The 22,067-nt window shown below is 44.4% G+C and overlaps 13 non-coding genes and 2 pseudogenes across 13 annotated transcripts; 7 read left to right on the top strand and 8 right to left on the bottom strand.

Annotated features, from left to right (window-relative positions):
• Positions 1 to 12,056: 12,056 nt before the first annotated feature.
• LOC134986883 (U1 spliceosomal RNA) lies at positions 12,057 to 12,220 on the bottom strand. Its single transcript, XR_010192653.1, has one exon. It is a non-coding gene; the product is annotated as a U1 spliceosomal RNA (small nuclear RNA).
• A 671-nt stretch (positions 12,221 to 12,891) lies between these two features.
• On the bottom strand, positions 12,892 to 13,054 carry LOC134986946 (U1 spliceosomal RNA). Its single transcript, XR_010192713.1, has one exon. It is a non-coding gene; the product is annotated as a U1 spliceosomal RNA (small nuclear RNA).
• A 152-nt stretch (positions 13,055 to 13,206) lies between these two features.
• Positions 13,207 to 13,370, bottom strand: LOC134986867 (U1 spliceosomal RNA). Its single transcript, XR_010192638.1, has one exon. It is a non-coding gene; the product is annotated as a U1 spliceosomal RNA (small nuclear RNA).
• Positions 13,371 to 14,041: 671 nt separating this feature from the next.
• On the bottom strand, positions 14,042 to 14,204 carry LOC134986990 (U1 spliceosomal RNA). Its single transcript, XR_010192749.1, has one exon. It is a non-coding gene; the product is annotated as a U1 spliceosomal RNA (small nuclear RNA).
• Positions 14,205 to 14,356: 152 nt separating this feature from the next.
• LOC134986872 (U1 spliceosomal RNA) lies at positions 14,357 to 14,520 on the bottom strand. Its single transcript, XR_010192643.1, has one exon. It is a non-coding gene; the product is annotated as a U1 spliceosomal RNA (small nuclear RNA).
• Positions 14,521 to 15,212: 692 nt separating this feature from the next.
• Positions 15,213 to 15,354, bottom strand: LOC134987005 (U1 spliceosomal RNA; annotated as a pseudogene).
• Positions 15,355 to 15,506: 152 nt separating this feature from the next.
• Positions 15,507 to 15,670, bottom strand: LOC134986892 (U1 spliceosomal RNA). The gene has a single exon (XR_010192662.1). It is a non-coding gene; the product is annotated as a U1 spliceosomal RNA (small nuclear RNA).
• Positions 15,671 to 18,296: 2,626 nt separating this feature from the next.
• Positions 18,297 to 18,460, bottom strand: LOC134987035 (U1 spliceosomal RNA). The gene has a single exon (XR_010192788.1). It is a non-coding gene; the product is annotated as a U1 spliceosomal RNA (small nuclear RNA).
• Positions 18,401 to 18,564, top strand: LOC134987028 (U1 spliceosomal RNA). Its single transcript, XR_010192783.1, has one exon. It is a non-coding gene; the product is annotated as a U1 spliceosomal RNA (small nuclear RNA).
• A 671-nt stretch (positions 18,565 to 19,235) lies between these two features.
• On the top strand, positions 19,236 to 19,399 carry LOC134987057 (U1 spliceosomal RNA). The gene has a single exon (XR_010192809.1). It is a non-coding gene; the product is annotated as a U1 spliceosomal RNA (small nuclear RNA).
• A 152-nt stretch (positions 19,400 to 19,551) lies between these two features.
• Positions 19,552 to 19,687, top strand: LOC134986951 (U1 spliceosomal RNA; annotated as a pseudogene).
• A 700-nt stretch (positions 19,688 to 20,387) lies between these two features.
• Positions 20,388 to 20,551, top strand: LOC134986884 (U1 spliceosomal RNA). Its single transcript, XR_010192654.1, has one exon. It is a non-coding gene; the product is annotated as a U1 spliceosomal RNA (small nuclear RNA).
• A 148-nt stretch (positions 20,552 to 20,699) lies between these two features.
• Positions 20,700 to 20,862, top strand: LOC134986929 (U1 spliceosomal RNA). The gene has a single exon (XR_010192696.1). It is a non-coding gene; the product is annotated as a U1 spliceosomal RNA (small nuclear RNA).
• Positions 20,863 to 21,532: 670 nt separating this feature from the next.
• On the top strand, positions 21,533 to 21,696 carry LOC134986890 (U1 spliceosomal RNA). The gene has a single exon (XR_010192660.1). It is a non-coding gene; the product is annotated as a U1 spliceosomal RNA (small nuclear RNA).
• A 152-nt stretch (positions 21,697 to 21,848) lies between these two features.
• LOC134986975 (U1 spliceosomal RNA) lies at positions 21,849 to 22,011 on the top strand. The gene has a single exon (XR_010192736.1). It is a non-coding gene; the product is annotated as a U1 spliceosomal RNA (small nuclear RNA).
• The last annotated feature ends 56 nt before the right edge of the window (positions 22,012 to 22,067 follow it).

The following is a 22,067-nucleotide window of genomic DNA, read 5'->3' as shown; positions in this document are numbered from 1 at the left end:
TCCCCTCGAGGCATCCAAGGGCCAGGGGTGAAGCCCGAGGCTGTCCCCAGCACCCCTGGGTGGTGGGTGCCGGGCTGATAGCCATATGTGTAAAAAAAGAATATTGTTTTTTTGTTGTGGAACTACAAGGCCCAGCAAGCCTCCCCCACTTGCTGGTACTTGGAGAACCTCAAGTACCAGCAGGCGGGGAAATAACGGGCTCGCTGGTACCTGTAGTTCTACAACAACAAAAAATACCCAAATAAAAACACAAACACACACACCGTGACAGTAAAATTATTGAGACAGGCTGTAGCATGTGGATGCATGTAACCCTATAAAAGTGATGGATTGGGTGACTATTACAATACCCACTGTTGCTGTCTGAAAAATGATGGATTTATAGATTGCTCTGCCGAGATATGTTTTTTTTTTCTAAAATGCACCACAGGTATGGATGGATAGTATACTTGACGACACAGAGGTAGGTAGAGCAGTGGCCTACTGTACCGTACTGCTATATATTATATTATTTATTATTATTATCCTTTATTTATATGGCGCCACAAGGGTTCCGCAGCACCAAATTACAGAGTACATAAACAAATAATCAAACAGGAAAACAGCAACTTACAGTTGATGACAATATAGGACAAGTACAGGGTAAATAAACATAGCTACATCAGCAGATGACACTGGAATAAGTATCAGGTGGCAGAAGACTGCTGGATTTGGTGCAGCTGAAGATTATTAAAGTAAGAAAAGAGTAAGCACATGAGGGAAGAGGGCCCTGCTCATGAGAGCTTACATTCTAAAGGGGAGGGGTAGACAGACAGGGGTGAGACAGATGGGGTACATAGAGAGCGTGGAACAGAGGTTTAGGATGAGATTTGGCTGGGTTTGGTGAAGAAGTGGGTCTTGAGGGCCCATTTGAAGTTTTGTAGAGAGGTGGAGAGTCTGAGGGGGAGAGGTAGGGAATTCCAGAGATGTGGTGCAGCACGTGAAAAATCTTGGAGGTAGGAGTGGGAGGAAGTAATCCGTAGGCAGGAGAGTCGGCGTGCATTAGCAGAGCGAAGAGGACGGGTGGGAGTGTAAAGCGAGATAAGATCAGAGATGTAGATGGGAGAGGAGTGGGTGAGGGTTTTGTAAGCAAGTGTGAGAAGCTTGAAATTGATTCTGAAAGGGAAGGGGAGCCAGTGAAGGACTAGTAAGAGAGGAGAGGTGGACGTAGTGCATTTGGTGAGGAAAATGAGCCAGGCAGCAGCATTGAGGATAGATTGGAGTGGAGAGAGGTATTTGTCAGGAATGCCAGTCAGGAGGAGATTACAGTAGTCCAGTCTGGAGATGACCAGTGAGTGGATAAGAGTCTTAGTAGCATCCTGGGTCAGAAAGGGTCTGATCCTGGAAATATTTTTTAAGATGAAAACGGCAGGTTTGTGAGAGGTGCTGAATGTGTGGTTTGAAGGAGAGGGAGGAGTCAAGGATTACTCCAAGACAGCGCACTTGGGGGGTAGAGGAGATAGTAGTGCCATCAATAGATAATGAGATTGTAGGAGGTGAGGTTATGCGGGAGGGAGGGAAGATGATCAGCTCGGTCTTAGACATGTTAAGTTTAAGAAAGCGCTGGGACATCCAGGAAGAGATAGCAGAGAGACAGTTGGAGATACGAGTGAGGAGAGTAGGGGAGAGGTCTGGAGAGGAAAGATAGATTTGAGTGTCATCAGCATAGAGATGATATTGGAAACCAAAAGAACTAATGAGCTTACCTAGTGAGGACGTATAGAGAGAGAAGAGGACCAAGGACAGAACCTTGGGGTACCCCTACAGTTAGTGGAAGTGAGGGGGAGGTGGAGTCATGAGAGGAGACAGAGAATGAACGGTCAGAAAGGTAGGACGACAACCAAGAGAGGGCAGTGTTACGCAGACCAATGGAGTGAAGGATTTGCAGTAGGAGAGGATGGTCCACAGTGTCAAAAGCAGCAGAGAGATCAAGTAGAATAAGTAGAGAGTAGTGTCCCTTAGATTTAGCAGCATGGAGGTCATTGCATACTTTTGTAAGGGCAGTTTCAGTGGAGTGGAGAGGACGGAAGCCAGACTGGAATGGGTCAAGCAGGGAGTGTGAGGAAAGAAAGGAAGTAAGGCGGTTGTAGACAATACGCTCAAGGAGTTTGGAGGCAAAAGGGAGAAGAGAGATGGGTCGGTAGTTGGAGAGAGTGTTTGGATCAAGGGTAGGTTTTTTAAGAATAGGAGAGATGAGAGCGTGCTTGAAGGCAGAGGGGACAGTGCCTGATGAGAGGGAGAGATTGAGAAGGTGGGAAAGATGGGAACAAGCAGAAGAAGAGATGTGGCAGAGGAGGCGGGAGGGGATAGGGTCAAGTGGGGAGGTGGTGAGGGGACAGGAACGAATGAGGGCCATGACTTCCTCTCCAGATGCATGGGAGAAAGATGACAGAGTTGGTGCGAGGGATGGGGAGGGTTGGTAAGGGATGGGAGAAGGCTGGTTACTGATAGTCTGGTGTGATGTGATGTCCTGACGTATGGAGTCAATTTTGGATGTGAAGTAAGTGGCAAAGTCAAGAGCAGAGAGTGAGGAAGGGAGACGAGGTGGAGGTGGGCAGAGGAGTGAGTTGAGAGTGGCAAAGAGGCGCCGGGGGTTGGAAGACTGGGAGGAGATGAGGTTCTTGAAGTATGACTGTTTAGCAAGAGAAAGGGCAGCACTGAAGGATGAGAGCATAAGTTTGAAATGGAGGAAGTCTGCCTTAGAGCGTGATTTCCTCCAGTGTCGCTCAGCAGTACGTGAGCATTTTTGCAGATATCTGGTGCATTTGGTGTGCCAGGGTTGAGGTGTTAATTTGCGAGGGTGAACAGTAGTTGGTGGAGCAACAGAGTCAAGAGCAGAAGTAAGGGAAGCATTGTATGTGGAAGTGGCTTGTTCAGGGCATGAGAGAGAGAGAGAATAGGAGAGAGAAGTGAGTCAAACAGGGAGGAAAGGAATGTGGTGTCAATAGCTTCAATGTTACGCTTAGTGATGGTAGCCTTAGGAGGTTGAGATGGGGAAGTCGAGAGAGATAGGTTGAAGGAGAGCAGGTGGTGGTCAGAGAGGGGAAATGGGGAGTTGGAAAAATCAGAAATATCACAGCGGTGAGTGAAGACCAGATCCAGTGAGCTCCCATTCACATGGGAGGGTGAGGAGGTCCACTGGGAGAGACCAAGTGAAGAGGTGAGGTTAAGGAGTTTAGAGGCAGGGGATTGTGTGGGGATGTCAATAGGGATGTTGAAATCGCCTAGGATAATGGTGGGAATGTCAGAAGAGAGGAAGTGAGGAAGCCAGGAAGCAAAGTTGTCGATGAATTTGGAAGCAGTGCCAGGGGGGCGGTAAATGACAGCTACTCTAAGATGGACTGGTTGGAAGAGACATATGGAGTGGACCTCAAATGTAGATAATATAAGGGATGGTTCTGGTGGTATGAGTTGGTAGGAGTAACTAGAAGGTAAAAAGACCCCAACACCACCCCCATGGCGACCCCCAGGTCGGGGGGTGTGTGTGAATGTAAGGCCCCCAGCAGAGAGAGCAGCAGCAGAAGTAGTGTCAGAGGGCGTAATCCAAGTTTCAGTAATGGCTAGTAGGTGTAGGGAGTTGGAAATTAAAAGGTCATGAGTGGGGACCAGTTTGTTACAAACGGATCTGGCATTCCAGAGGGCACAGGATAGGGGGTATGAGTTTGTGGGAGAGATGTGAATTAGATTTTCAGGGTTGCTGTAGCGATGAGGTGGGATTAACTTTGAGGGCAGGGATTAGAGAGTAGTGATGGTACGGGTGCCTGAGATAGGAGGGTAAACTGCAGGAGGTGGGCAGGGAGGGAGGTCAGTGTGATGTGGATGGGGGTGTGGGGAGGTGACAGGGAAGGGAGAGAGGGAGCAGGGCTGAGTTGTGGGGTAGCAGGACCATGGGGCAGAGGTGAATGAAAGTGGGGTAACAGGAAAGGTGGGGGAAGGAAACAGAGGGATGGAGGGGAGACAGAGGAGGAGGTGGAGGAGACTAGGGGGGAAGGATAAAGATACATTATTAGGTAGACACTGAGTGATGTGGGGAGTATAAGAAAGCATTCACATAGTGTTAAGTAGGTAAATAGGTTGAGGGAAAGTGGAAGTAGGAGAGGAGACTGTAAGGGAATCCGAGCAGAAGAATTGTAGAAATGCAGGTGAGAAAAGCAGTGTAGGCTCAAGGGGTGTAGATTTAGTATGAAATGAGTCAAAAGCGTAGATAAAGTGGGTGCAGAAATATATTTGGAGTGTAAGAAATGAAAGGATTGTGAGAGGTTTAAGAAGCAATGGTAATTATGTTAGATGTTTTAAGTGTTTGCAGGTAAAATTGCATTGGTGCAGCTGTGCTTAAAAACAAAATTACAATAATACAGATACAGGCATTTGTAGGTGAAATGGATGGTTTATGAAATGTCCAAGTAAGGTAGTTCTGTGCTATGTAATCAGATGCAACAATCAGGAGGTGAGTGATCTGAGGAGTAAGTGACTCACATTTGTTATTAGTTCTTCAGTTTTCTTTGTTTTGTTAGATTGGTGTGCTTCTGTTTTCCTTCTTTTTCACTTCAATTGAACGCTAATTGAACACTGCTGTTATGTGTCAATTTTATCACGCTTTTATAAAAATGCACGCTTAGATCAATAAATGCACAGCCAAATGGCTTTGCACAGCCTACACCATTGGACTTTAGTAGAAGACTATTACAAGTGAAACCAATAATTGAAATCTGTAACCACACCCCACCCCCTCAAATGCCAGGCAATAAATTACCTTAAAAACAGCAACCAGGCATTCCACAAAGATTAAACTGGGTCTATATCATTCAAAACTTTAAAAAAGTACTTCAAAATCACATACTATGCAATAATGTTTCAATTTGCATTACCCAGCAGAATTAGCTTTGCATATATAGATATAGTGCAGCAGAATAGACTGGTGGTTGTAGTCAATTGTAATTACCCAGCAGAATTAGCTTTGCACATATAGATATAGTGCAGCAGAATAGATTGGTGGTTGTAGTCAATTGTAATTACCTGTAGGTGACAAGAAGAGAAGAAACGTCAATTCACAATCGATATCAGCTGAAGATAAATTAACGCTGATTGAACGCTGCGTTATGTGTCAATTTTATCACGCTTTGATAAAAATGCATGCTTAGATCAATAAATGCACAGCCAAACAGCTTTGCACATCCTACACCATTGGACTTAAGTAGAAGTCTGGTGGTCAGCAAAATTTTGCACTATCCTCCTACTATATATAGTGCGTACAACTACTAAAATACACCACAGGTATGGATGGATAGTATACTTGACGACACAGAGGTAGGTAGAGCAGTGGCCTACTGTACCGTATTGCTATATATTATATACTGGTGGTCAGCAAAATTCTGCCCTGTCCTCCTACTATATATACTGTGCACAACTACTAAAATACACCACAGGTATGCATACCTCCCAACATGACCCTCTCCAGGAGGGACACAATGCTCTGCTTCTGGACTTTTCTCTTAATTTATGATTGCCTGTAACTGTGTTGAACAGGCTAATGGATAAGAAAGGTGTTACACCACAGGTGAGGGCAATCATACATAAGAGAAAAGTCCAGAAGCAGAGCATTGTGTCCCTCCTGGAGAGGGTCATGTTGGGAGGTATGGGTATGGATGGATAGTATACTTGACGACACAGAGGTAGGTAGAGCAGTGGCCTACTGTACCGTACTGCTATATATTATATACTGGTGGTCAGCAAAATTCTACCCTGTCCTCATACTATATAATACAATGCAGCACAGATATGGAGCATTTTTCAGGCAGAGAACGTAGATATTTTCAGCACACTGAGCACAGATATTTGCAAGCACACTGAGCACAGATATTTGCAGCACACTGAACACAGAAACTGAGAAAACGCTGCACGTCCTCTCCCTATCATCTCCAATGCACAAGTGAAAATGGCGGCGACGCGTGGCTCCTTATATAGAATAGAATAGCTGCTGACGGGCACGATTGAGGGAGGAAAGGGACATTTGAATCCAGCCCATAGATGCAATGTGAATATGTAATTTGTACCTTCCTATCTTAAAATGTATATACAGTGTATATGTCACAACTGAGGGCCTGAGCTGACTGGAGGCAGCCTCAGTTGTAGGGGCTGTGGTGTAGTGGAACCTGGGAGGTTGTATCAGACCCCTGGACATGTAAGTTAAATGTAGAAGAATTGCCTGAAGGCGTGCCCACGACAACCAGGATAAAAGTCAATGATGTTTATTTTGACAAACTCCATGCATCACAGCAGTAATAAAAGAGAAACATAAAATCAGCAGAGAAATAATACAGTTCCTGGGTACTACAGGAGGGCAAGGACCACAGGGCTCTGGTAGTATGAGACAGTTCTTATTATCTTCTAGTTGGAAAGTCCTTACCAGGCCCGACTGTAGCAATGGAGATAGCCCAGGATCATACTAGCTGGTGTTCCAGGAAAAGCTGGGCTGCTGTGGATAAAATGGCTGCTGTTGGTACTGGCTGAAACCAGACTGATGTAAGCACGGAGTGGATGGCTGGATGGAACCAGCCAAATAATAAATGAAGCTTGAGAGCGATGAAATATGATTGATATATGGAGTTTGAGAGCGGTGAAATAATAGTGCCGGTGGTGAGTGGTAATCTGCGGAAATGATACCGGCACTTTAAGAAGAGCTGATCTCTGCTGGAAGCTAGGCTGGAAGCAGGTAAATCTGTAACTGGAAACAGATGAGTCCCAGAGGACTGGAGAGTCAGGCTGCACCGCAGGTGGTAGACTAGAGCGGGTCTCTTTAGTGGAGGTTTGGAGATGGTAACTGGAACCTGGAAAACAACCACGGGAGAGAGACAAACTGGAACTAGGTTTGACAACCAAATCACTGACGCCTTCCTTGCTCAGGCACAGAATACTTATACCTGCAGCAAGGAAGGGATTGGCTAGGCAATTATGCAGATTACAATGGAAACAGCGGATTGGTGGAAATGAACAGGTGACAGAATCCAACATGGCTGCGCCCATGCAGACACTTGGAGGGAAGATTGGTTTGATAATCCATGTGGGAACTTTAACAGCAATGGCGGCGCCGGCCACAGTAAACAGGAGACGCCAGACTGATGAGTGCACATTTGAACCACGCGGGCAACAGCGGAGGCCGCGGCTGACATAAGCGCCACTCTGACATCCTGCATGCAGAAACTCAGGGACGGCGGCGGAGGCCGCGGGAGATGCCATTCAAGATGTAACATGGCGCCGCTGTGACAGCGTCTCAGAGTGACAGGAGAGGAGGCAGGAATGGGGACATCAGAATAACAGATGGGATCCGGTCCTGGAGCGCTGAGCCAGCCTTAGGAGGCATCTGAAAGGTAAGTTATGGCGTCCAGATACCCGGATCGTGACAGTATACACTAGAGGTCTTTCCGAACCCCCTAATCCTAACATTGTAATTTGCTTTAGGGCGCACCTCCAATTAGTCTAGTGTTTCTTGCTGCCTTTCCAATGAAGCAAGTTTAATTTAGTAATAGGTGAAAAACCATCCCTACAAAGGTGTTAATCAGAGACTTGGCTTTGTGGACACTTTTCAGAGAACAACTTTGTTAGCATAAAAGTAAAGCCAGAAAATGAAGAGCTGTTTAATCACTCAATTGGATTTTTTTGCCAGCATATTTCTTTTTCTCTGCAACCCACTGCTAAATTGTGCTTCCTAGCTGTTTTTATAAAATCACTGAATCAAATCTAACTCTGATTACATCAGAGAAGGCCAGGTACCCTACACCATAACAGGGGCTTTGAAATTTTGACTTGTCTACTTAAAGATCACCAAAATCTGATCACAAGGTCAATTATGTCCCTGGGTGGGATTGAACCACCAACCTTTTGGTTAATAGCCGAACACACTAACCGATTGCTCCACAGAGACACTTTGCAAAAAGTACATACTGACAAAGGCTAATAAGCATTTATCTAGAACGTTTCCTAGAAAAACTTTAAAAAGTCAATAATCTGGAGAGTTTTTGTAAGATGTTTCTTCCATCAACCAACGAAGAAACACATTGGTACTTTTCCATGATGATTGAGTGCTTCAGGTTCTCTTGCACTTACATGTGCAGCAGAGTACTGCAATGGAAGCATGCTGGGCCCATGACCCAGAGGTAGGCAGATTGAATCTATCCTCTGCTATATGCATTTTTTATTTTGTTAATTAAAGTAATCCAAAACTGGGATTGATATTTTGGTTCTTTTATTTTTACTTAAAGTACAATAACTTTTACCCTTTTAATTTGTTTTAATAGTATATTGACAGTATTTTTTTCTTTCAAAAATCTACTTAATTTTCTTTACCCTATTATTAAAATGGTAATTGACAAAAACAAACTACATTGTCACCAGAAGAGCAATACAAAATGTACAAGTGATGTATTAAAATCATCTTTCCAGCTTGAATTTCAATGATGCATTGGGGCAACGATTTTGTTAGCAACATCTTCACCCTTAAATAAAGATTTTCTTAATTCCTTACCTGTGTGCTAATTAGATATCACCTTGTTTTCACATTAAACAGACTTCCACATGAGAAAGCAGCAAGGATGCAGTGGCGTTAATGTTTCCTGGTGTCAACCCGTATTATTTCAGTAGACATTGAAATGAGGATGCATCTTGCTGCCTTTCCAATGAAGCAAATTTAATTTAGTAATAGGTGAAAAACCATCCCTACAAAGGTGTTAATCAGAGACTTGGCTTTGTGGACACTTTTTAGAGAACAAATTTGTTAGCATAAAAATAAAGCCAGAAAATTAAGAGCTGTTTAATCACTCAATTGGATTTTTTTGCCAGCATATTTCTTTTTCTCTGCAACCCACTGCTAAATTGTGCTTCCTAGCTGTTTTTATAAAATCACTGAATCAAATCTAACTCTGATTACATCAGAGAAGGCCAGGTACCCTACACCATAAGAGGGGGTTTGAAATTTTGACTTGTCTACTTAAAGATCACCAAAATCTGATAACAAGGTCAATTACGTCCCTGGGTGGGATTGAACCACCAACCTTTTGGTTTATAGCCGTACACACTAACTGATTGCGCCACAGAGACACTTTGCAAAATTACATACTGACAAAGGCTAATAAGCATTCATCTAAAACGTTTCCTAGAAAAACTTTAAAAAGTCAATAATATGGAGAGTTTTTGTAAGATGTTTCTTCCATCCACCAACGAAGAAACACATTGGTACTTTTCCATGATGAGTGAGTGCTTCAGTATCTCTTGCACTTACATGTGCAGCAGAGTACTGCAATGGAAGCATGCTGGGCCCATAACCCAGAGGTAGGCAGATAAAAACTATCCTCTGCTATATGCATTTTTTTTGTTAATTAAAGTAATCCAAAACTGGGATTGATATTTTTGCTCTTTTATTTTTCATTAAAGTACAATAACTTTTACCATTTTAATTTGTTTTAATAGTATATTGAAAGTATTGTTTTCTTTTAAAAATCCACTTAATTTTCTTTACCCTATTATTAAAATGGAAATTGACAAAAACAAACTACATTGTCACCAGAAGAGCAATACAAAATGTACAAGTGATATATTAAAATCATCTTTCCAGCTTGAATTTCAATGATGCATTGGGGCAACGATTTTGTGAGAAACATTTTCACCCTTAAATAAAGATTTTCTTAATTCCTTACCTGTGTGCTAATTAGATATCACCTTGTTTTCACATTAAACAGACTTCCACATGAGAAAACAGCAAGGATGCAGTGGCGTTAATGTTTCCTGGTGTCAACCTGTATTATTTCAGTAGACATTGAAATGAGGATGCATCTTGCTGCCTTTCCAATGAAGCAAGTTTAATTTAGTAATAGGTTAAAAACCATCCTTACAAAAGTGTTAATCAGAGACTTGGCTTTGTGGACACTTTTCAGAGAACAAATTTGTTAGCATAAAAATAAAGCCAGAAAATTAAGAGCTGTTTAATCACTCAATTGGATTTTTTTTGCCAGCATATTTCTTTTTCTCTGCAACCCACTGCTAAATTGTGCTTCCTAGCTGTTTTTATAAAATCACTGAATCAAATCTAACTCTGATTACATCAGAGAAGGCCAGGTACCCTGCACCATAACAGGGGGTTTGAAGTTTTGACTTGTCTACTTAAAGATCACCAAAATCTGATAACAAGGTCAATAACGTCCCTGGGTGGGATTGAACCACCAACCTTTTGGTTAGAAGCTGGACACACTAACCGATTGCGCCACAGAGACACTTCGCAAAATGTACATACTGACAAAGGCTAATAAGCATACATCTAGAACGTTTCCTAGAAAAACTTTAAAAAGTCAATAATCTGGAGAGTTTTGTAAAATGTTTCTTCCATCAACTAACGAAGAAAAACATTGGTACTTTCCCATGATGAGTGAGTGCTTCAGGATCTCTTGCACTTACATGTGCAGCAGAGTACTGCAATGGAAGCATGCTGGGCCCATAACCCAGAGGTAGGCAGATTGAAACTATCCTTTGCTTTATGCATTTTTTTTGTTAATTTAAGTAATCAAAACTGGGATTGATATTTTTGCTCTTTTATTTTTACTTGAAGTACAATAACTTTTACCATTTTAATTTGTTTGAATAGTATATTGACAGTATAGTTTTCTCTAAAAAATCCACTTAATTTTCTTTACCCTATTATTAAAAGGGTAATTGACAAAAACAAACTACATTGTCACCAGAAGAGCAATACAAAATGTACAAGTGATATATTAAAATCATCTTTCCAGCTTGAATTTCAATGATGCATTGGGGCAACGATTTTGTGAGAAACATCTTCACCCTTAAATAAAGATTTTCTTAATTCCTTACCTGTGTGCTAATTAGATATCACCTTGTTTTCACATTAAACAGACTTCCACATGAGAAAGCAGCAAGGATGCAGTGGCGTTAATGTTTCCTGGTGTCAACCTGTATTATTTCAGTAGAAATTGAAATGAGGATGCATCTTGCTGCCTTTCCAATGAAGCAAGTTTAATTTAGTAATAGGTGAAAAACCATCCCTACAAAGGTGTTAATCAGAGACTTGGCTTTGTGGACACTTTTCAGAGAACAAATTTGTTAGCATAAAAATAAAGCCAGAAAATGAAGAGCTGTTTAATCACTCAATTGGATTTTTTTTGCCAGCATATTTCTTTTTCTCTGCAACCCACTGCTAAATTGTGCTTCCTAGCTGTTTTTATTAAATCACTGAATCAAATCTAACTCTGATTACATCAGAAAAGGCCAGGTATCCTACACCATAACAGGGGGTTTGAAATTTTGACTTGTCTACTTAAAGATCACCAAAATCTGATAACAAGGTCAATTACGTCCCTGGGTGGGATTGAACCACCAACCTTTTGGTTAGTAGCCGGACACACTAACCGATTGTGCCACAGATACACTTCGCAAAAAGTAAATACTGACAAAGGCTAATAAGCATACATCTAGAACGTTTCCTAGAAAAACTTTAAAAAGTCAATAATCTGGAGAGTTTTTGTAAGATGTTTCTTCCATCAACCAACGAAGAAACACATTGGTACTTTCCCATGATGAGTGAGTGCTTCAGGATCTCTTGCACTTACATGTGCAGCAGAGTACTGCAATGGAAGCATGCTGGGCCCATAACCCAGAGGTAGGCAGATTGAAACTATCCTCTGCTATATGCATTTTTTTTGTTAATTAAAGTAATCCAAAACTGGGATTGATATTTTAGCTCTTTTATTTTTACTTAAAGTACAATAACTTTTACCATTTTAATTTGTTTTAATAGTATATTGACAGTATTGTTTTCTTTCAAAAATCAACTTAATAGTATCTCACTTGGCAGGTAAGTAGGAGTTGGGCTAGAGCTGGGGAGGGTCGCTGCTCGGGCACCCCCCTGTCAAGTGAAGGAGATCCAACTGAGGCAGCACAAGGGAACTCTCGAAAGAAGAACAAGGCTAGAGGAAGATCTGATACAAAGAAATCTGACTTTTACCAGAGCTGACCAGAAGAAAGCACAAACACAGTCCCCCACTACCACAAATAATGCAGTCGAGTTTCCCACATTTGGGGAAATCACAGTGGTCAGCATACCCAGAATGCAATGAATGAACCTCACCCTGGGAGAACAATCTTCATGACCATGGTATCTCCTATGCAAAATAAGTATGATTTGGGATAGGGCTGGGGAGGGCCGCTGCTCAGGCACATCTCTGTCAAGTAAAGGAGATTCAACTGAGGCAGCACAAGGGAACTCTCATCTGGGTACAACAACTGCAGAGAGAACACATATTTTCAGATGAACATGGGAGGGCAGAAGGCTGCCTAATACTGAAGCACCCCCAAACAACAAACCAAATGCAACAACTAGTGCAAGCATTCCTGGGGGAAGGCCTGCAGCAGATGGATTTGCATATGGTGATGTCATCCAAGCAATGGGTCAAAGTTGGCTTCAACCCTCGTCTGCATATGAAAAGAGAAAAGGGGCGTACAGGGCATGGCAGCCTTTTGCAGCGCTTGGATGACCCCTAGTTCGCATTAAACACCTCCACCCTCCTTCGGTGTGGGGCTCATGTTGGCTATGCCCCAGCCCCTGAAGCATTCAAGCTGATTTCTTGCAGCAGTTGGGCACTGTAACAGCTCCAGAGCTGGTCTGTAAGGCAAGTAAAAGGGTGTGGGACCTGCAGCACTACCTGTAGTTCGCATTGTGCGTTGGAAGGCCCAAAGTAAGCAGACGGGAGAAGTCAGGATAGTGCGCAAGGGCATAGAAGGGAGCGGCTCAAAAAAAGAGAAGTGGAAACAGACAGCAAACTAGGCTGGAGAGAGACCTGAGACAAAGAGATCTGAATTATACGAGAGCCGACCAGAGGAAACACAAATTATGCAGTCAAGTGTCCCACATTTGGGGAAATCACAGGAGCAGCACACCCAGAGTGCAATGGATGAGCCTTGCCCTGGGAGAAGCACCTTCCTGATCATAGTATCTCACCTGGCAGGTAAGTAGGAGTGGGGCTAGAGCTGGGGAGGGTCGTTGCTCGGGCACCCCCCTGTCAAGTGAAGGAGATCCAACTGAGGCAGCACAAGGGAACTCTCGAAAGAAGAACAAGGCTAGAGGAAGATCTGAGACAAAGAAATCTGACTTTTACCAGAGCTGACCAGAGGAAAGCACAAACACAGTCCCCCAGTACCACAAATAATGCAGTCGAGTTTCCCACATTTGGGGAAATCACAGGGGTCAGCATACCCAGAATGCAATGACTGAACCTCACCCTGGGAGAACAATCTTCATGACCATGGTATCTCCTATGCAAAATAAGTATGATTTGGGATAGGGCTGGGGAGGGCCGCTGCTCAGGCACATCTCTGTCAAGTAAAGGAGATTCAACTGAGGCAGCACAAGGGAACTCTCATCTGGGGACAACAACTGCAGGGAGAACACATATTTTCAGATGAACATGGTAGGGCAGAAGGCTGCCTAATACTGAAGCACCCCCAAACAACAAACCAAATGCAACAACTAGTGCAAGCATTCCTGGGGGAAGGCCTGCAGCAGATGGATTTGCATATGGTGATGTCATCCAAGCAGTGGGTCAAAGTTGGCTTCAACCCTCGTCTGCATATGAAAAGAGAAAAGGGGCGTGCAGGGCATGGCGGCCTTTTGCGGCGCTTGGATGACCCCTAGTTCGCATTAAACACCTCCACCCTCCTTCGGTGTGGGGCTCATGTTGGCTATGCCCCAGCCCCTGAAGCATTCAAGCTGATTTCTTGCAGCAGCTGGGGACTGTAACAGCTCCAGAGCTGCTCTGTAAGGCAAGTAAAAGGGCGTGGGCCCTGCCGCACTACCTGTAGCTTGCATTGTGCGTTGGAAGGCACAAAGTAAGCAGACGGGAGAAGTCAGGATAGTGCGCAAGGGCATAGAAGGGAGAGTCTCAAGAAAAGAGAAGTGGAAACAGACAGCAAACTAGGCTGGAGAGAGACCTGAGACAAAGAGATCTGAATTATACGAGAGCCGACCAGGGGAAACACAAATTATGCAGTCAAGTTTCCCACATTTGGGGAAATCACAGGAGCAGCACAACCAGAGTGCAATGGGTGAGCCTTGCCCTGGGATAAGCACCTTCATGATCATAGTATCTCACCTGGCAGGTAAGTAGGAGTTGGGCTAGAGCTGGGGAGGGTCGCTGCTCGGGCACCCACCTGTCAAGTGAAGGAGATCCAACTGAGGCAGCACAAGGGAACTCTCGAAAGAAGAACAAGGCTAGAGGAAAATCTGAGACAAATAAATCTGACTTTTACCAGAGCTGACAAGAGAAAAGCACAAACACAGTCCCCCACTACCACAAATAATGCAGTCGAGTTTCCCACATTTGGGGAAATCACAGGGGTCAGCATACCCAGAATGCAATGAATGAACCTCACCCTGGGAGAACAATCTTCATGAAAATGGTATCTCCTATGCAAAATAAGTATGATTTGGGATAGGGCTGGGGAGGGCCGCTGCTCAGGCACATCTCTGTCAAGTAAAGGAGATTCAACTGAGGCAGCACAAGGGAACTCTCATCTGGGGACAACAACTGCAGGGAGAACACATATTTTCAGATGAACATGGAAGGGCAGAAGGCTGCCTAATACTGAAGCACCCCCAAACAACAAACCAAATGCAAAAACTAGTGCAAGCATTCCCGGGGGAAGGCATGCAGCAAATGGATTTGCATATGGTGATGTCATCCAAGCAGTGGGTCAAAGTTGGCTTCAACTCTCGTCTGCATATGAAAAGAGAAAAGGGGCGTGTAGGGCATGGCGGCCTTTTGCGGCGCTTGGATGACCCCTAGTTCGCATTAAACACCTCCACCCTCCTTCGGTGTGGGGCTCATGTTGGCTATGCCCCAGCCCCTGAAGCATTCAAGCTGATTTCTTGCAGCAGCTGGGCACTGTAACAGCTCCAGAGCTGCTCTGTAAGGCAAGTAAAAGGGCGTGGGCCCTGCAGCACTACCTGTAGTTTGCATTGTGCGTTGGAAGGCACAAAGTAAGCAGACGGGAGAAGTCAGGATAGTGCGCAAGGGCAAAGAAGGGAGCGGCTCAAGAAAAGAGAAGTGGAAACAGACAGCAAACTAGGCTGGAGAGAGACCTGAGACAAAGAGATCTGAATTATATGAGAGCCGACCAGGGGAAACACAAATTATGCAGTCAAGTGTCCAACATTTGGGGAAACCGCAGGAGCAGCACACCCAGAGTGCAATGGGTGAGCCTTGCCCTGGGAGAAGCACCTTCATGATCATAGTATCTCACCTGGCAGGTAAGTAGGAGTTGGGCTAGAGCAGGGGATGGTCGCTGCTCGGGCACCCCCCTGTCAAGTGAAGGAGATCCAACTGAGGCAGCACAAGGGAACTCTCGAAAGAAGAACAAGGCTAGAGGAAGATCTGAGACAAAGAAATCTGACTTTTACCAGAGCTGACCAGAGGAAAGCACAAACACAGTCCCTCACTACCACAAATAATGCAGTCGAGTTTCCCACATTTGGGGAAATCACAGGGATCAGCATACCCAGAATGTAATGAATGAACCTCACCCTGGGAGAACAATATTCATGACCATGGTATCTCCTATGCAAAATAAGTATGATTTGGGATAGGGCTGGCGGCCCGCTGCTCAGGCACATCTCTGTCAAGAATTTATAAAGTCTATACATATATATAACCAAATGTCAATATATATATATAGAACCCAGCGCTCCTATCAAAACGTATCTATTTCACCAATTTGTTGCTTATTTAATCTTTATACATCTATTAATTTTCACCATATATTATAAAATGCTGCTCCCATAGGTAGTACTGTTCTACCAATAATAAACCAAATTTTAAAGATAATCACACTTGTTATCAAGGGAGCGCAAAAAATAAAATATACAAGCTCTTTATTTTTAAAAAATATATATAGACAGAAGAAACCCACATTCAATAAAATACAATGGAGTCAACATATATAGGCACCACTATCCATATCTAAATGTAATCAGTATCTATTTCATATTGCCCTTGATGACAACGGAATGTCTATTAAAGTGTCCAAAAAATCCTCCTGGATACAGCTGTTGTAATTTAATCGTTACTTTCCAATTGTAATTGATACATTAAATTCCTTCTTGTGGATGAACAGCAACAGTTGTAACCAACGCCTCTTATTTACTGCAGTTAAAGTTCATATGTAACTCACGTGAGTAATGAAAGAAAACAGGGGGAGAGCGCTGTGATGGTTGGTGAAACACAGCGGTATGCTACGACCCCCGTTAACCGTGGCTGGATCTTATTGGCACTCGCGGTCGGGATATTCCTCCCTGCCGTGGGGTAGAGACCTCCTTTTGCTCGCTCTCAAATTGCTTTTTCCCCTTCACCGCTGTCTTTACATCAGACGTCCGCCGTGATGTAGCTCGTTCATGAACGGGCTTATATCTCAGCAATCAGAGTGTCCGGTAGTCACCTTCTTACGTGTTTCTCCGTTGTTATCCAAGAGCGGTTTCGTCAGAGGATACATCAGCAGCCTAGCAGGCTCTTTTTAAAATGCACCGGACCAATAGCATTACTAATTAGTTGATTGGATACATACATATACTAATTGGATGCATACATGTAATGACTCATATATGGAACAACTTTCTAATTGCAATTGCACATATAAAGGCATTTCATAATATAAAAATAAGCAACATGGTGATTAAAAATAATAATAATAAAATAAGCAACAAGGTGGTTTAAAAAATAACAGAAAATATATAATCTATATACAGATTAACCTCTAATCTTTCAATCAATACCTCATATCTATAATCACATATACATAATTCAGAAACTCAGCACTAAGGATCCCCATTTACTTATATAAAACCTTTTAGGGTAACATAAATCCATGCCACTACTAAAGCTGCTCTCGTGGCGCAGGGGAAACATCACCTGCATTCTATGCAGCGAGTCCCATGTTTGAATCCAACCCGCTCAACTTAACATCCATATTATTTATTTACTTTTAATGGGATCATTCTATCAATTAATTTTTACCTTTAATTTTTGTTAATATTATTTCTATATTTCATTATTTTAACCCCTGGAATAATTACATTGCTGCTTAAACAACAAAAAGAATTGAATAAAAAATAAATATTAAACAGACAATTTAAGGATTCAAAGATTTAAAGATTTAAAGATTTTAAAATTTAAAACAGGGAGGGGGGGAGGGAGGGGGGCCTTTTGGGAGAAGGAGGGGAAAAAAATAAAATAAAAATAAAAAAATATATATATAGAACCAAGAGAAAGTGTAAAAAGAGGATGGAGGAAGAAATCTGATGTTCATCATTACTAGTGGATTTTACTAAAGAACTTTAAAGGAACACACACAACAGGATTATACAGTTTCATCCTAAGAGGAAAGCTGTTCCCAAAATAGCTACTTCTAATAATTTTGTTTATTTATTAAACATACAATAAATGGATATTCAATAAATAATATATTAGGTAAATCAATAGATAAAATCTTCAGAGACTGCCAATGTTGTTCAGTTCGATGCTCTCATTCAGACCATCAGGTGTAAGGGTACCCAAAGAAAAAATCCAAAATGCCTCCCTTGTCAAGTAAAGGAGATTCAACTGAGGCAGCACAAGGGAACTCTCATCTGGGGACAACAACTGCAGGGAGAACACATATTTTCAGATGAACATGGGAGGGCAGAAGGCTGCCTAATACTGAAGCACCCCCAAACAACAAACCAAATGCAACAACTAGTGCAAGCATTCCTTGGGGAAGGTCTGCAGAAGATGGATTTGCATACGGTGATGTCAGCGAAGCAGTGGGCCAAAGTTGGCTGGAACCCTCATCTGCATATGAAAAGAGAAAAGGGGTATGCAGGGCATGGCGGCCTTTTGCGGCGCTTGGATGACCCCTAGTTTGCATTAAACACCCCCACCCTCCTTCGGTGTGGGGCTCATGTTGGCCATGCCCCAGCCCCTGAAGCATTCAAGCTGATTTCTTGCAGCAGCTGGGCACTGTAACAGCTCCAGAGCTACTCTGTAAGGCAAGTAAAAGGGCGTGGGCCCTGCAGCACTACCTGTAGTTCGCATTGTGCGTTGGAAGGCACAAAGTACGCAGACGGGAGAAGTCAAGATAGTGCGCAAGGGCATAGAAGGGAGCGGCTCAAGAAAAGAGAAGTGGAAACAGACAGCAAACTAGGCTGGAGAGAGACCTGAGACAAAGAGATCTGAATTATACGAGAGCCAACCAGGGGAAACACAAATTATGCAGTCAAGTTTCCCACATTTGGGGAAATCGCAGGAGTAGCACACACAGAGTGCAATGGGTGAGCCTTGCCCTGGGAGAAGCACCTTCATGATCATGAAGGTGCTTCTCCCAGGGCAAGGCTCATCCATTGCACTCTGGGTGTGCTGCTCCTGCGATTTCCCCAAATGTGGGAAAGTTGACTGCATAATTTGTGTTTCCCCTGGTCGGCTCTCGTATAATTCAGATCTCTTTGTCTCAGGTCTCTCTCCAGCCTAGTTTGCTGTCTATTTCCACTTCTCTTTTCTTGAGCCGCTCCCTTCTATGCCCTTGCGCACTATCTTGACTTCTCCCGTCTGCTTACTTTGTGCCTTCCAACGCACAATGCGAACTACAGGTAGTGCTGCAGGGCCCACACCCTTTTACTTGCCTTACAGAGCAGCTCTGGAGCTATTACAGTGCCCAGCTGCTGCAAGTAATCAGCTTGAATGCTTCAGGGGCTGGGGCATAGCCAACATGAGCCCCACACCGAAGTAGGTTGGAGGTGTTTAATGCGAACTAGGGGTCATCCAAGCGCCGCAAAAGGCCGCCATGCCCTGCACGCCCCTTTTCTCTTTTCATATGCAGACGAGGGTTGAAGCCAACTTTGACCCACTGCTTGGATGACATCACCATATGCAAATCCATCTGCTGCAGGCCTTCCCCCAGGAATGCTTGTACTAGTTGTTGCATTTGTTTTGTTGTTTGGGGGTGCTTCAGTATTAGGCTGCCTTCTGCCCTCCCATGTTCATCTGAAAATATGTGTTCTCCCTGCAGTTGTTGTCCCCAGATGAGAGTTCCCTTGTGCTGCCTCAGTTGAATCTCCTTTACTTGACAGAGATGTGCCTGAGCAGCGGCCCTCCCCAGCCCTATCCCAAATCATACTTATTTTGCATAGGAGATACCATGGTCATGAAGATTGTTCTCCCAGGGTGAGGTTCATACATTGCATTCTGGGTATGCTGACCCCTGTGATTTCCCCAAATGTGGGAAACTCGACTGCATTATTTGTGGTAGTGGGGGACTGTGTTTGTGCTTTCCTCTGGTCAGCTCTGGTAAAAGCCAGATTTCTTTGTCTCAGATCTTCCTCTAGCCTTGTTCTTCTTTCGAGAGTTCTCTTGTGCTGCCTCAGTTGGATCTCCTTCACTTGACAGGGGGGTGCCCGAGCAGCGACCCTCCCCAGCTCTAGCCCAACTCCTACTTACCTGCCAGGTGAGATACTATGATCATGAAGGTGCTTCTCCCAGGGCAAGGCTCACCCATTGCACTCTGGGTGTGCTGCTCCTGTGATTTCCCCAAATGTGGGAAACTTGACTGCATAATTTGTGTTTCCCCTTGTCGGCTCTCGTATAATTCAGATCTCTTTGTCTCAGGTCTCTCTCCAGCCTAGTTTGCTGTCTGTTTCCACTTCTCTTTTCTTGAGCCGCTCCCTTCTATGCCCTTGCGCACTATCCTGACTTCTCCCGTCTGCTTACTTTGTGCCTTCCAATGCACAATGCAAACTACAGGTAGTGCTGCAGGGCCCACGCCCTTTTACTTGCCTTACAGAGTAGCTCTGGAGCTGTTACAGTGCCCAGCTGCTGCAAGAAATCAGCTTGAATGCTTCAGGGGCTGGGGCATAGCCAACATGAGCCCCACACACCGAAGGAGGGTGGAGGTGTTTAATGCGAACTAGGGGTCATCCAAGTGCCGCAAAAGGCTGCCATGCATTGCACGCCCCATTTCTCTTTTCATATGCAGACGAGGGTTGAGGCCAACTTTGACCCACTGCTTGGATGACATCACCATATGCAAATCCATCTGCTGCAGGCCTTCCCCCAGGAATGCTTGCACAAGTTGTTGCATTTGGTTTGTTGTTTGGGGGTGCTTCAGTATTAGGCAACCTTCTGCCCTCCCATGTTCATCTGAAAATATGTGTTCTCCCTGGAGTTGTTGTCCCCAGATGAGAGTTCCCTTGTGCTGCCTCAGTTGAATCTCCTTTACTTGTCAGAGATGTGCCTGAGCAGCGGCCCTCCCCAACCCTATCCCAAATTATACTTATTTTGCATAGGAGATACCATGGTCATGAAGATTGTTCTCCCAGGGTGAGGTTCAGTCATTGCTTTCTAGGTATGCTGACCCCTGTGATTTCCCCAAATGTGGGAAACTCAACTGCATTATTTGTGGTAGTGGGGGACTGTGTTTGTGCTTTCCTCTGGTCAGCTCTGGTAAAAGTCAGATTTCTTTGTCTCAGATCTTCCTCTAGCCTTGTTCTTCTTCCGAGACTTCCCTTGTGCTACCTCAGTTGGATCTCCTTCACTTGACAGGGGGGTGCCCGAGCAGCGACCCTCCCCATAGCTCCACTCATACTTACCTGCCAGGTGAGATACTATGATCAGGAAGGCGCTTCTCCCAGGGCAAGGCTTACCCATTGCACTCTGGGTGTGCTGCTCCTTTGATTTCCCCAAATGTGGGACACTTGACTGCATAATTTGTGTTTCCTCTGGTCGGCTCTCGTATAATTCAGATCTCTTTGTCTCAGGTCTCTCTCCAGCCTAGTTTGCTGTCTGTTTCCACTTCTCTTTTTTTGAGCCGCTCCCTTCTATGCCCTTGCGCACTATCCTGACTTCTCCCGTCTGCTTACTTTGTGCCTTCCAACGCACAATGCGAACTACAGGTAGTGCTGCAGGTCCCACACTCTTTTATTTGCCTTACAGAGCAGCTCTGGAGCTGTTACAGTGCCCAGCTGCTGCAAGAAATCAGCTTGAATGCTTCAGGGGCTGGGGCATAGCCAACATGAGCCCCACACCGAAGGAGGGTGGAGGTGTTTAATGTGAACTAGGGGTCATCCAAGCGCCGCAAAAGGCTGCCATGCCCTGCACGCCCTTTTCTCTTTTCATATGCAGACGAGGGTTGAAGCCAACTTTGACCCACTGCTTGGATGACATCACCATATGCAAATCCATCTGCTGCAGGCCTTCCCCCAGGAATGCTTGCACTAGTTGTTGCATTTGGTTTGTTGTTTGGGGGTGCTTCAGTATTAGGTAGCCTTCTGCCCTCCCATGTTCATCTGAAAATATGTGTTCTCCCTGCAGTTGTTGTCCCCAGATGAGAGTTCCCTTGTGCTGCCTCAGTTGGATCTCCTTTACTTGACAGAGATGTGCCTGAGCAGCGGCCCTCCCCAGCCCTATCCCAAATCATACTTATTTTGCATAGGAGATACCATGGTCATGAAGATTGTTCTCCCAGGGTGAGGTTCATTCATTGCATTCTGGGTATGCTGACCCGTATGATTTCCCCAAATGTGGGAAACTCGACTGCATTATTTGTGGTAGTGGGGGACTGTGTTTGTTCTTTCCTCTGGTCAGCTCTGGTAAAAGTCAGATTTATTTGTCTCAGATCTTCCTCTAGCCTTGTTCTTCTTTCGAGAGTTTCCTTGTGCTGCCTCAGTTGGATCTCCTTCACTTGACAGGGGGGTGCCCGAGCAGCGACCCTCCCCAGCTCTAGCCCAACTCCTACTTACCTGCCAGGTGAGATACTATGATCATGAAGGTGCTTCTCCCAGGGCAAGGCTCACCCATTGCACTCTGGGTGTGCTGCTCCTGTGATTTCCCCAAATGTGAGAAACTTGACTGCATAATTTGTGTTTCCCCTGGTCGGCTCTCGTATAATTCAGATCTCTTTGTCTCAGGTCTCTCTCCAGCCTAGTTTGCTGTCTGTTTCCACTTCTCTTT

The sequence above is a fragment of the Pseudophryne corroboree genome (genome assembly GCF_028390025.1).
Source record: "Pseudophryne corroboree isolate aPseCor3 chromosome 7 unlocalized genomic scaffold, aPseCor3.hap2 SUPER_7_unloc_6, whole genome shotgun sequence".
In the NCBI taxonomy this organism is placed as follows: domain Eukaryota; kingdom Metazoa; phylum Chordata; class Amphibia; order Anura; family Myobatrachidae; genus Pseudophryne; species Pseudophryne corroboree.
Note: the sequence above shows the minus strand (reverse complement) of the source record. Positions and strands in the feature narration are given on the sequence as shown.